Source organism: Callionymus lyra, unplaced genomic scaffold (genome assembly GCF_982586985.1).
Source record: "Callionymus lyra unplaced genomic scaffold, fCalLyr1.hap1.1 HAP1_SCAFFOLD_237, whole genome shotgun sequence".
Taxonomy (NCBI): Eukaryota; Metazoa; Chordata; class Actinopteri; order Syngnathiformes; family Callionymidae; genus Callionymus; species Callionymus lyra.
Window position 1 is genome coordinate 7,985 of NW_028258668.1, and position 14,114 is coordinate 22,098.

At 24.8% G+C, this 14,114-nt stretch overlaps 1 long non-coding RNA gene across 1 annotated transcript; it reads left to right on the top strand.

Moving 5' to 3' along the window:
* Positions 1-12,607: 12,607 nt before the first annotated feature.
* Positions 12,608-13,870, top strand: LOC148057981 (uncharacterized). The gene is made up of 5 exons (XR_015710271.1): positions 12,608-12,663; positions 12,765-12,800; positions 13,075-13,178; positions 13,524-13,626; positions 13,781-13,870. It is a non-coding gene; the product is annotated as an uncharacterized LOC148057981 (long non-coding RNA).
* The last annotated feature ends 244 nt before the right edge of the window (positions 13,871-14,114 follow it).

Here is a 14,114-nt window from a genome sequence, read left to right on the forward strand (position 1 = left end):
AATTTTTCCTTTTCAAAACTCCAATATTATTATTTTTTTACCTCTTCAAAACTCCAACATTAAAAGATTTTTTTTTTTTTCCTCTTCAAAACTTCAACGTTAAAAGATTTCTTTTTTTTTACCTCTTCAAAACACATACGATAAAATATTTCTTTTTTTTTAACTCTTCAAAACTCCAACATTTAAATATTTATTTTCTTTTACCTCTTCAAAACTCCACCATCAAAATATATATTTGTTTTACCTCTTCAAAACTCCACCATTAAAATATTTCTTTTTTCTTACCTCTTCAAAACTCCAACATTCATTTTTTTTTTCCTCTTCAAAACTCCAACATATATATATATATATTTTTTTACCTCTTCAAAACTCCAACATTAAAAGATTTCTTCTTTTTTTCTCTTCAAAACTGCAACATTATTATTATTATTTTTTATCTCTTCAAAACTCCAACATTAAAAGATTTATTTCATTTTTACCTCTTAAAACTCCAACATTAAAAGATTTATTTTATTTTTACCTCCTAAAACTCCAACTTTAAAAGATTTCTTTTTTTTTTACATCTTAAAAACTCGAAGATTAATTTTTTTTATTTGTTTACCTCTTCAAAATTCCAACATTAAAAGATTTCTTTTTTTTTATCCTCTTCAAAACTCCAACATTAAAAAAAATCTTTTTTTTTACCTCTTCAAAACTCCAACATTTAAAGTTATCTATTTTTTTTTACCTCTTAAAACTATAACACTAAAATATTTATTTTATTTACCTCTTCAAAACTCCGACATTAAAATATTTCTTTTTCTTTACCTCTTCAAAACTCAAACATCATTTTTTTTTACCTCTTCAAAACTCCAACATTAAAATTTTTTTTTTTTTACCTCTTCAAAACTCCAACATTAAAATTTTTATTTTTTTTTTCCTCTTCAAAACTCCAACATTAAAATATTTCTTTTTTTTTAACTCTTCAAAACTCCAACATTAAAATATTTTTATTTTTTTTACCTCTTCAAAACTCCAACAATACAATTTTTCTTTTTTTTTTCCTCTTCAAAACTCCAACATTAAAATATTTCTTTTTTTTTTAACTCTTCAAAACTCCAACATTAAAATATTTCTTTTTTTTTACCTCTTCAAAACTCCAACATTAAAATATTTCTTTTTTTTTTGCCTCTTCAAAACTCCAACATTAAAATATTTCTTTTTTTTTACCTCTTCAAAACTCCAACATTAAAATATATATTTTTTTTTTACATCTTCCAAACTCCAACATTAAAATATTTCTATTTTTTTTACATCTTCAAAACTCCAACATTATTATTTTTTTGTTTTACCTCTTCAAAACTCCAACATTATTTTTATTTTTTTTCCTCTTCAAAACTCCAACATTATTTTTTTTTTTTTATCTCTTCAAAACTCCACATTATTTTTTTATTTTTTTTACCTATTCAAAACTCCAATATTAAAAGATTTCTTCTTTTTTTCTCTTCAAAACTCCAACGTTATTATTCTTTTTTTACCTCTTCAAAACTCCAACGTTAAAAGATTTTTTTTTTTTTACCTCTTCAAAACACCAACATTAAAAGATTTCTTTTTTTTTACATCTTCAAAACTCCAACATTTTTTTTTTATTTTTGGATTTTTTATTTTTTAACCTCTTCAAAACTCCAACATTAAAAGATTTCTTTTTTTTTTCCTCTTCAAAACTCCAACATATATAAATATATATTTTTTTACCTCTTCAAAACTCCAACATTTAAAGATTTCTTCTTTTTTTCTCTTCAAAACTGCAACATTATTATTATTATTTTTTATCTCTTCAAAACTCCAACATTAAAAGATTTATTTTATTTTTACCTCCTAAAACTCCAACTTTAAAAGATTTCTTTTTTTTTTACATCTTAAAAACTCGAAGATTATTTTTTTTTATTTGTGTACCTCTTCAAAACTCCAACATTAAAAGATTTCTTTTTTTTTTACCTCTTCAAAACTCCAACATTAAAATATTTCTTTTTTTTTACCTCTTCAAAACTCAAACATCATTTTTTTTTTTACCTCTTCAAAACTCCAACATTAAAATATTTTTATTTTTTTTACCTCTTCAAAACTCCAACATTAAAATTTTTCTTTTTTTTTTCCTCTTCAAAACTCCAACATTAAAATATTTCTTTTTTTTTAACTCTTCAAAACTCCAACATTAAAATATTTTTATTTTTTTTACCTCTTCAAAACTCCAACAATACAATTTTTCTTTTTTTTTTCCTCTTCAAAACTCCAACATTAAAATATTTCTTTTTTTTTAACTCTTCAAAACTCCAACATTAAAATATTTCTTTTTTTTTACCTCTTCAAAACTCCAACATTAAAATATTTCTTTTTTTTTTGCCTCTTCAAAACTCCAACATTAAAATATTTCTTTTTTTTTACCTCTTCAAAACTCCAACATTAAAATATATATATTTTATTTACATCTTCCAAACTCCAACATTAAAATATTTCTATTTTTTTTACATCTTCAAAACTCCAACATTATTATTTTTTTGTTTTACCTCTTCAAAACTCCAACATTATTATTTTTTTTTTTTATCTCTTCAAAACTCCACATTATTTTTTTATTTTTTTTACCTATTCAAAACTCCAATATTAAAAGATTTCTTCTTTTTTTCTCTTCAAAACTCCAACGTTATTATTCTTTTTTTACCTCTTCAAAACTCCAACGTTAAAAGATTTTTTTTTTTTTACCTCTTCAAAACACCAACATTAAAAGATTTCTTTTTTTTTACATCTTCAAAACTCCAACATTTTTTTTTTATTTTTGGATTTTTTATTTTTTACCTCTTCAAAACTCCAACATTAAAATTTTTTTTTTTTTTTACATCTTCAAACCTCCAACATTAAAAGATTTCTTTTTTTTTTCCTCTTCAAAACTCCAATATTATTTTTTTTTTTCCTCTTCAAAACTCCAACATTCATTTTTTTTTCCTATACAAAACTCCCACATATATATATATATATATATTTTTTTTACCTCTTCAAAACTCCAACATTTAAAGATTTCTTCTTTTTTTCTCTTCAAAACTGCAACATTATTATTATTATTTTTTATCTCTTCAAAACTCCAACATTAAAGGATTTATTTCATTTTTACCTCCTAAAACTCCAACATTAAAAGATTTATTTTATTTTTACCTCCTAAAACTCCAACTTTAAAAGATTTCTTTTTTTTTTACATCTTAAAAACTCGAAGATTATTTTTTTTTATTTGTGTACCTCTTCAAAACTCCAACATTAAAAGATTTCTTTTTTTTTACCTCTTCAAAACTCCAACATCATTTTTTTTTTTACCTCTTCAAAACTCCAACGTTAAAATCTTTTTATTTTTTTTACCTCTTCAAAACTCCAACATTAAAATATTTCTTTTTTTTTTGCCTCTTCAAAACTCCAACATTAAAATATTTCTTTTTTTTTACCTCTTCAAAACTCCAACATTAAAATATTTATTTTTTGTTTACCTCTTCAAAACTCCAACATTAAAAGATTTATTTTATTTTTACCTCCTAAAACTCCAACATTAAAAGATTTCTTTTTTTTTTACATCTTCAAAACTCGAAGAGTAATTTTTTTTTTTTTTTACCTCTTCAAAACTCCAACATTAAAAGATTTCTTTTTTTTTATCCTCTTCAAAACTCCAACATTAAAAAAAATCTTTTTTTTTTACCTCTTCAAAACTCCAACATTTAAAGTTATCTATTTGTTTTACCTCTTAAAACTATAACACTAAAATATTTATTTTATTTACCTCTTCAAAACTCCAACATTAAAATATTTCTTTTTTTTTACCTCTTCAAAACTCCAACATCATTTTTTTTTTTTACCTCTTCAAAACTCCAACGTTAAAATATATATATTTTTTTTACCTCTTCAAAACTCCAACATTAAAATATTTCTTTTTTTTTTGCCTCTTCAAAACTCCAACATTAAAATATTTCTTTTTTTTTACCTCTTCAAAACTCCAACATTAAAATATTTCTTTTTTTTTTGCCTCTTCAAAACTTCAACATTAAAATATTTATTTTATTTTTACCTCCTAAAACTCCAACATTAAAAGATTTCTTTTTTTTTTTACATCTTCAAAACTCGAAGAGTAATTTTTTTTTTTTTTTTACCTCTTCAAAACTCCAACATTAAAATATTTCTTTTTTTTTTGCCTCTTCAAAACTTCAACATTAAAATATATATATTTTTTTATCCTCTTCAAAACTCCAACATTAAAATATTTCTTTTTTTTTTACCTCTTCAAAACTCCAACATTTAAAGTTATCTATTTGTTTTACCTCTAAAAACTATAACACTAAAATATTTATTTTATTTACCTCTTCAAAACTCCAACATTAAAATATTTCTTTTTTTTTACCTCTTCAAAACTCCAACATCATTTTTTTTTTTTACCTCTTCAAAACTCCAACGTTAAAATATATATTTTTTTTTTACCTCTTCAAAACTCCAACATTAAAATATTTCTTTTTTTTTTGCCTCTTCAAAACTCCAACATTAAAATATTTCTTTTTTTTTTGCCTCTTCAAAACTCCAACATTAAAATATTTCTTTTTTTTTTGCCTCTTCAAAACTTCAACATTAAAATATTTATTTTATTTTTACCTCCTAAAACTCCAACATTAAAAGATTTCTTTTTTTTTTACATCTTCAAAACTCGAAGAGTAATTTTTTTTTTTTTTTTACCTCTTCAAAACTCCAACATTAAAAGATTTCTTTTTTTTTATCCTCTTCAAAACTCCAACATTAAAAAAAATCTTTTTTTTTACCTCTTCAAAACTCCAACATTCATTTTTTTTTTTTACCTCTTCAATCTCCAACTTTCATTTTTTTTTTTTTTACCTCTTCAAAACTCCAACATTAAAAGATTTCTTTTTTTTTATCCTCTTCAAAACACCAACATTAAAAGATTTCTTTTTTTTTACATCTTCAAAACTCCAAAAATTTTTTTTTTTTTTTGGATTTTTTATTTTTTACCTCTTCAAAACTCCAACATTAAAAGATTTATTTTTTTTTACATCTTCAAACCTCCAACATTAAAAGATTTCTTTTTTTTTTCCTCTTCAAAACTCCAATATTATTTTTTTTTTCCTCTTCAAAACTCCAACATTCATTTTTTTTTCCTATACAAAACTCCAACATATATATATATATATATATATTTTTTTTACCTCTTCAAAACTCCAACATTTAAAGATTTCTTCTTTTTTTCTCTTCAAAACTGCAACATTATTATTATTATTTTTTATCTCTTCAAAACTCCAACATTAAAGGATTTATTTCATTTTTACCTCCTAAAACTCCAACATTAAAAGATTTATTTTATTTTTACCTCCTAAAACTCCAACTTTAAAAGATTTCTTTTTTTTTTACATCATAAAAACTCGAAGATTATTTTTTTTTATTTGTGTACCTCTTCAAAACTCCAACATTAAAAGATTTCTTTTTTTTTATCCTCTTCAAAACTCCAACATTAAAAAAAATCTTTTTTTTTTACCTCTTCAAAACTCCAACATTAAAATATTTCTTTTTTTTTACCTCTTCAAAACTCCAACATCATTTTTTTTTTTTACCTCTTCAAAACTCCAACGTTAAAATATTTTTATTTTTTTTACCTCTTCAAAACTCCAACATTAAAATATTTTTTTTTTTTTACATCTTCAAACCTCCAACATTAAAAGATTTCTTTTTTTTTTCCTCTTCAAAACTCCAATATTATTTTTTTTTTTCCTCTTCAAAACTCCAACATTCATTTTTTTTTCCTATACAAAACTCCCACATATATATATATATATTTTTTTTACCTCTTCAAAACTCCAACATTTAAAGATTTCTTCTTTTTTTCTCTTCAAAACTGCAACATTATTATTATTATTTTTTATCTCTTCAAAACGCCAACATTAAAGGATTTATTTCATTTTTACCTCCTAAAACTCCAACATTAAAAGATTTATTTTATTTTTACCTCCTAAAACTCCAACTTTAAAAGATATCTTTTTTTTTTACATCTTAAAAACTCGAAGATTATTTTTTTTTATTTGTGTACCTCTTCAAAACTCCAACATTAAAAGATTTCTTTTTTTTACCTCTTCAAAACTCCAACATCATTTTTTTTTTTACCTCTTCAAAACTCCAACGTTAAAATATTTCTTTTTTTTTTGCCTCTTCAAAACTCCAACATTAAAATATTTCTTTTTTTTTACCTCTTCAAAACTCCAACATTAAAATATTTCTTTTTTTTTACCTCCTAAAACTCCAACATTAAAAGATTTCTTTTTTTTTTACATCTTCAAAACTCGAAGAGTAATTTTTTTTTTTTTTTACCTCTTCAAAACTCCAACATTAAAAAAAATCTTTTTTTTTTACCTCTTCAAAACTCCAACATTTAAAGTTATCTATTTGTTTTACCTCTTAAAACTATAACACTAAAATATTTATTTTATTTACCTCTTCAAAACTCCAACATTAAAATATTTCTTTTTTTTTACCTCTTCAAAACTCCAACATCATTTTTTTTTTTTACCTCTTCAAAACTCCAACGTTAAAATATATATATTTTTTTTACCTCTTCAAAACTCCAACATTAAAATATTTCTTTTTTTTTTGCCTCTTCAAAACTCCAACATTAAAATATTTCTTTTTTTTTACCTCTTCAAAACTCCAACATTAAAATATTTCTTTTTTTTTTGCCTCTTCAAAACTTCAACATTAAAATATATATATTTTTTTATCCTCTTCAAAACTCCAACATTAAAATATTTCTTTTTTTTTTACCTCTTCAAAACTCCAACATTTAAAGTTATCTATTTGTTTTACCTCTAAAAACTATAACACTAAAATATTTATTTTATTTACCTCTTCAAAAATCCAACATTAAAATATTTCTTTTTTTTTACCTCTTCAAAACTCCAACATCATTTTTTTTTTTTACCTCTTCAAAACTCCAACGTTAAAATATATATATTTTTTTTACCTCTTCAAAACTCCAACATTAAAATATTTCTTTTTTTTTTGCCTCTTCAAAACTTCAACATTAAAATATTTATTTTATTTTTACCTCCTAAAACTCCAACATTAAAAGATTTCTTTTTTTTTTACATCTTCAAAACTCGAAGAGTAATTTTTTTTTTTTTTTACCTCTTCAAAACTCCAACATTAAAAGATTTCTTTTTTTTTATCCTCTTCAAAACTCCAACATTAAAAAAAATCTTTTTTTTTACCTCTTCAAAACTCCAACATTCATTTTTTTTTTTACCTCTTCAAAACTCCAACATTAAAAGATTTCTTTTTTTTTATCCTCTTCAAAACACCAACATTAAAAGATTTCTTTTTTTTTACATCTTCAAAACTCCAACATTTTTTTTTTTTTTTTGGATTTTTTATTTTTTACCTCTTCAAAACTCCAACATTAAAAGATTTTTTTTTTTTTACATCTTCAAACCTCCAACATTAAAAGATTTCTTTTTTTTTTCCTCTTCAAAACTCCAATATTATTTTTTTTTTCCTCTTCAAAACTCCAACATTCATTTTTTTTTCCTATACAAAACTCCAACATATATATATATATATATTTTTTTTACCTCTTCAAAACTCCAACATTTAAAGATTTCTTCTTTTTTTCTCTTCAAAACTGCAACATTATTATTATTATTTTTTATCTCTTCAAAACTCCAACATTAAAGGATTTATTTCATTTTTACCTCCTAAAACTCCAACATTAAAAGATTTATTTTATTTTTACCTCCTAAAACTCCAACTTTAAAAGATTTCTTTTTTTTTTACATCTTAAAAACTCGAAGATTATTTTTTTTTATTTGTGTACCTCTTCAAAACTCCAACATTAAAAGATTTCTTTTTTTTTATCCTCTTCAAAACTCCAACATTAAAAAAAATCTTTTTTTTTTACCTCTTCAAAACTCCAACATTAAAATATTTCTTTTTTTTTACCTCTTCAAAACTCCAACATCATTTTTTTTTTTTACCTCTTCAAAACTCCAACATTAAAATATTTCTTTTTTTTTACCTCTTCAAAACTCCAACATCATTTTTTTTTTTACCTCTTCAAAACTCCAACGTTAAAATATTTTTATTTTTTTTACCTCTTCAAAACTCCAACATTAAAATATTTCTTTTTTTTTTGCCTCTTCAAAACTCCAACATTAAAATATTTCTTTTTTTTTACCTCTTCAAAACTCCAACATTAAAATATTTCTTTTTTGTTTACCTCTTCAAAACTCCAACATTAAAAGATTTATTTTATTTTTACCTCCTAAAACTCCAACATTAAAAGATTTCTTTTTTTTTTACATCTTCAAAACTCGAAGAGTAATTTTTTTTTTTTTTTACCTCTTCAAAACTCCAACATTAAAAGATTTCTTTTTTTTTATCCTCTTCAAAACTCCAACATTAAAAAAAATCTTTTTTTTTTACCTCTTCAAAACTCCAACATTTAAAGTTATCTATTTGTTTTACCTCTTAAAACCATAACACTAAAATATTTATTTTATTTACCTCTTCAAAACTCCAACATTAAAATATTTCTTTTTTTTTACCTCTTCAAAACTCCAACATCATTTTTTTTTTTTACCTCTTCAAAACTCCAACATTAAAATATTTCTTTTTTTTTTGCCTCTTCAAAACTCCAACATTAAAATATTTCTTTTTTTGTACCTCTTCAAAACTCCAACATTAAAATATTTCTTTTTTTTTTGCCTCTTCAAAACTTCAACATTAAAATATTTTTTTTTTTATCCTCTTCAAAACTCCAACATTAAAAAAAATCTTTTTTTTTTACCTCTTCAAAACTCCAACATTTAAAGTTATCTATTTGTTTTACCTCTTAAAACTATAACACTAAAAGATTTATTTTATTTACCTCTTCAAAACTCCAACATTAAAATATTTCTTTTTTTTTACCTCTTCAAAACTCCAACATCATTTTTTTTTTTTACCTCTTCAAAACTCCAACATTAAAATATTTCTTTTTTTTTTGCCTCTTCAAAACTTCAACATTAAAATATTTATTTTATTTTTACCTCCTAAAACTCCAACATTAAAAGATTTCTTTTTTTTTTACATCTTCAAAACTCGAAGAGTAATTTATTTATTTTTTTTACCTCTTCAAAACTCCAACATTAAAATATTTCTTTTTTTTTTGCCTCTTCAAAACTTCAACATTAAAATATTTATTTTATTTTTACCTCCTAAAACTCCAACATTAAACGATTTCTTTTTTTTTTACATCTTCAAAACTCGAAGAGTAATTTATTTATTTTTTTTACCTCTTCAAAACTCCAACATTAAAAAAATATTTTTTTTTACCTCTTCAAAACTCCAACATTCATTTTTTTTTTACCTCTTCAAAACTCCAACTTTCATTTTTTTTTTTTACCTCTTCAAAACTCCAACATTAAAAGATTTATTTTTTTTACGTCTTCAAAACTCGAATATTATTTTTTTTATTTTTTTTACCTCTTCAAAACTCCAACATTAAAAGATTTCTTTTTTTTTTACCTCTTCAAAACTCCAACATTAAAAGATTTCTTTTTTTTAACCTCTTCAAAACTCCAACATTAAAAGATTTATTTTTTTTTACCTCTTCAAAACTCCAACATTAAAAGATTTTTTTTTTTTTCCTCTTCAAAACTCCAACGTTATTATTTTTTTTTTAGCTCTTCAAAACTCCAACAGCAAAAGATTTCTTTTTTTTTCACCTCTTAAAAACTCCAATATTAAAAAAAATCTTTTTTTTTTCATCTTCAAAACTCCAACATTATTTTTTTTTTTTTAGCTCTTCAAAACTCCAACATCAAAATATCTCTTTTTTTTACCTCTTCAAAACTCCAACATTATTATTTATGTTTTTAACTCTTCAAAACACCAACTTTAAAAGATTTCTTATTTTTTACCACTTCAAAACTCCAACATTAAAATATATATATTTTTTTTACATCTTCCAAACTCCAACATTAAAATATTTCTATTTTTTTTACATCTTCAAAACTCCAACATTATTCTTTTTTTGTTTTACCTCTTCAAAACTCCAACATTATTATTTTTGTTTTTTTCCTCTTCAAAACTACAACATTATTTTTTTTTTAGCTCTTCAAAACTCCAACATTAAAAGATGTCTTCTTTTTTTTATCTCTTCAAAACTCCACATTATTTTTTTATTTTTTTTACCTATTCAAAACTCCAATATTAAAAGATTTCTTCTTTTTTTCTCTTCAAAACTCCAACGTTATTATTATTTTTTTACCTCTTCAAAACTCCAACATTAAAAGATTTCTTTTTTTTTACATATTCAAAACTCCAACATTTTTTTTATTTTTTATTTTTTATTTTTTACCTCTTCAAAACTCCAACATTAAAATATTTCTTTTTTTTAGCCTCTTCAAAACTCCAACATTAAAATATTTCTTTTTTTTTTACCTCTTCAAAACTCCAACATTAAAAGATTTCTTATTTTTTACATCTTCAAAACTCCAACATTTATTTCTTTTAATTTTTTTACCTATTCAAAACTCCGATATTAAAAGAATTCTTCTTTTTTTCTCTTCAAAACTCCAACATTATTATTATTTTTTTTTTACCTCTTCAAAACTCCAACATTAAAAGTTTTTTTTTTTTTTACCTCTTCAAACCTCCAACATTAAAAGATTTCTTTTTTTTTTCCTCTTCAAAACTCCAATATTTTTTTTTTTTACCTATTCAAAACTCCAACATTAAAAGATTTTTTTTTTTCCTCTTCAAAACTCCAACATTAAAATATATATATTTTTTCCTTTTCAAAACTCCAATATTATTATTTTTTTACCTCTTCAAAACTCCAACATTAAAAGATTTTTTTTTTTCCTCTTCAAAACTTCAACGTTCAAAGATTTCTTTTTTTTTACCTCTTCAAAACTCCTACGATAAAATATTTCTTTTTTTTTAACTCTTCAAAACTCCAACATTTAAATATTTCTTTTCTTTTACCTCTTCAAAACTCCACCATTAAAATATATATTTGTTTTACCTCTTCAAAACTCCAACATTAAAATATTTATTTTTTCTTACCTCTTCAAAACTCCAACATTCATTTTTTTTTCCTCTACTAAAACTCCAACATATATATATATATATATTTTTTTACCTCTTCAAAACTCCAACATTAAAAGATTTCTTCTTTTTTTCTCTTCAAAACTGCAACATTATTATTATTATTTTTTTATCTCTTCAAAACTCCAACATTAAAAGATTTATTTTATTTTTACCTCCTAAAACTCCAACATTAAAACATTTCTTTTTTTTTCTACCTCTTCAAAACTCCTAAATTATTATTATTATTATTTTTTTACCTCTTCAAAACTCCAAAATATAAAGATTTCTTTTTTTTTTAATGTTTTTGACACATGAACATACAGTAGATCTGGATCAATTATTAAGGTCATGTATGTAATTAATCATTTTTCTACTTAATGACGACATCATTAAAAGTGTGAACTGCAGTCACACTACAAGTTTATGTCCATAATCCTTGGATATTCTCTCCAAATGAGAACAATTTAACAGAAGAGTTAACATTACCTTGGCTGCAGTCATGCTCTGTAGACATAAGCTTCATCTGCACAGGTGATCTCATTAGCTCGTCCTCTCTCTCCACCTGCATGCAAAGCAACTTGTACTCTCTGCTGCCCTCTTAACAGTGACCCACACTGTTTAAGACTTAACAGTGTGGGTCATTCTTTTTTTCAAGTGTCCCCATTTTGTCTCAAACATCAATATTGCTAATATTTAATACTAATTGGTAAATAGCAAACATTTATGCTTCATTACAGTTGAAACAATTGTTCTCTGGTAACAAATATTTATCATTAAACATGTGTGTTCATGTATGATCCATGGCACTCGTCATGATGGACAAATATGATGGAAAAACATTATATAAGGTAAGGTAAGGTAAGGTAAAACTTTATTGATCCCTCAGGAGGTCTCCTTTGGGAAATTGTTTATATATTAGTGTCAGTACAGTACACAAAGTTGGAAACGATGCATTTGCACATGCGTTGTCCACCTACATGGTGGTTTATAACAGTCAAAGTCACTACGACAACCGCAACTATAAAAAAAAAACTTGCGCTTTTGTGAAGATGTTACGGTAGGAGGAGAGCAGTCAGACGCAGAAGAATCTACGAAGCTATCAATGATAGCAGCTGAAAGGAGCAGAGGTACATGTTGTTGTTTATTAAAGTCTCTTCATTTTAATGTGTGCGCATTCGTTTTATGTTTGCGCGTGCACATTCGTTTTATGTGTGCGCGTGCGCATTCGTTTTATGTTTGCGCGTGCGCATTCGTTTTATGTTTGCGCGTGCGCATTCGTTTTATGTGTGCGCGTGCGCATTCGTTTTATGTTTGCGCGTGTAGATATATTATACATTATTTTAGCGTCAGTAAACCATGATCCATCTGCGCATGTGCGACAAGATGAAACATTAACTCTGTCTCTCCTCCTTTAAATGTTGTGAACTTTGATTCTAGAACTGACTCCACAAGACTTTCAGGAAGACGCTGCAGGGTCAGAACCAACACAACCGATAAGATTGTAACCTTTTGAATTTTCTCAGGGAAATGGTGAGCAAGTAAAAGTGTGTAGATGTTGTGTAGTGTTGTGTTTCTAATGTAAGACAAGGACCAGGATGTTAAAGATTTAAACGTTTTTTTCCTGTATTCAGCGTCACAAAGGACCAGGAGCAAAGTAGAGTCACCAGGTAAAATGTTTTTGTTTTTATAGAAAGTAAATGTATTTCCAAATAAATTAGCAGATCAACATTTTCAACTTTATATTTGTTAGAGTTTAAATATTAACAATGTGTGCATGGATGAGATAGAAACAGAATCCAACTGACATTGATATTGAAGATTATTATCTTTTTTTTCACTGACAACCTACAGTGTTTATAGCAGTCAAAGGTCCAAATGAAGTATAAAGGTAAAAAACAAACATGATTTCAGTTGAATCCTTTTGAATTTTTTTCACTCCAGATGTTCCTTGTTGACAGATGTTTTTAAACCAGAGTTCATGAATTAATTCTGGATAAAGTCCTGAAAACATGACGAGTGGATTTATGTCGATTCTTCCTTTACTGGTGAGTTTTGTTTTTATATGATACAATTTTCACTGTGAGATTATTTGTAGTAAAACATTTAGTGTGATCTTCAACCAGAATAGTTACTGTGTGTGTGATTCTATAACATGTTCTTAATATGAAGGTATTTTGTTGAAGGTAAAACCAGGAATCAGTCCTTTATCTTGTTAAAACTGTGAAGTATAATGTAAAGTATGTCAATAGGATAATACGATTTAAAGAAAGAAAAATATACCATTTATTTTGATTTAAATATCAGTCGCTCTTTTGTCAGTGTTAAATATTTGCATGAACAACTGAGCATTATTTCTTTGATCAGTGATTTATGTTGTTTTGTTTATACAGTTGTTTTCTACTATAACGGAGGTAAACACACTCACCTGTCACTCAACTGAATATGTGTTGAGGACAGATGAAGGAGAAGAATGTTGTCCAAAGTGTTTTCCAGGTAAGATCCAGTCTTAGTCCTCGAAGTGTTGATTTATGACTTATATTGATTTTAAGTAAGAAGTGGTCGAGACTTCATTATCAGTTCTCAGACAATAGTGGGATCAAGTCTCAAACTTTCACTTAAACTACTGATTTATTTATTTGTCTAACAGGTAACAAAGTAAGAGTTGATTGTATAGAATTTCAAGGTACGTCCTGCACTGACTGTGATGATGGAACTTACATGAACAAATATAACGGAGAGAAACATCGTTTCAAGTGTCTCGTCTCTACTGAAGGTAAAGTTTGTTCATCACTAGAATGATGAGTTGGTCAGTATGTAGATTTGATGTAGAATTTGTTATTGACTAACAGGACTGAGAGAGATCAGATCATGTACCTTCACAGCAAACACCAAGTGTGAACCTCTGGAGGGTTTTTTCTGTGTGGACGGCTCAGTGGACACATGTGTGGCAGCACAGCAACACTCCACATGTGAACCAGGAC